The sequence below is a fragment of the Gavialis gangeticus genome, unplaced genomic scaffold (genome assembly GCF_001723915.1).
Source record: "Gavialis gangeticus isolate Ggan-Ray unplaced genomic scaffold, GavGan_comp1, whole genome shotgun sequence".
NCBI lineage: Eukaryota > Metazoa > Chordata > Crocodylia > Gavialidae > Gavialis > Gavialis gangeticus.
Window position 1 is genome coordinate 3,021,797 of NW_017728983.1, and position 432 is coordinate 3,022,228.

Genomic DNA, 432 nt, shown 5'->3' on the forward strand with positions numbered 1-432 from the left:
CTGCTGGAGCAGGGAACTGAAAGAGAACTCAAAGAAGCCAGCCAAGCAGCAAATGAGCCTGAACGGCAACCGGCACCAACCACACCGCTTGGGCAAGACAGAGCTACAAAAGCAACAATGAGGGTGGCCGTCATAGACGACATTCTGGTTTTCTGCTACAGGCACCCCCTGCTTAATGCAGTTTCAGTTAGCGCTATTTCACTATAGCGCTCATTTCGAATTGATACCCGATTCCACGGAGCACTCGGCTGGCCTCGCTGTCGCGCTCAGTGGAATCGGAGTTTCGGCAGGCCAGTGGGGAGGGAGAAGTGGTGGTGGTGGCAGCGAGTTTGTGGCAGTGAGTGGGCAGGCAGGCATGAGGGCCCAGAGCGGGATGGCAGAAGTGCAGGCCCAGACTGGCACATGGTGCCGGGGGGGGGGGGGGGGGGGGGG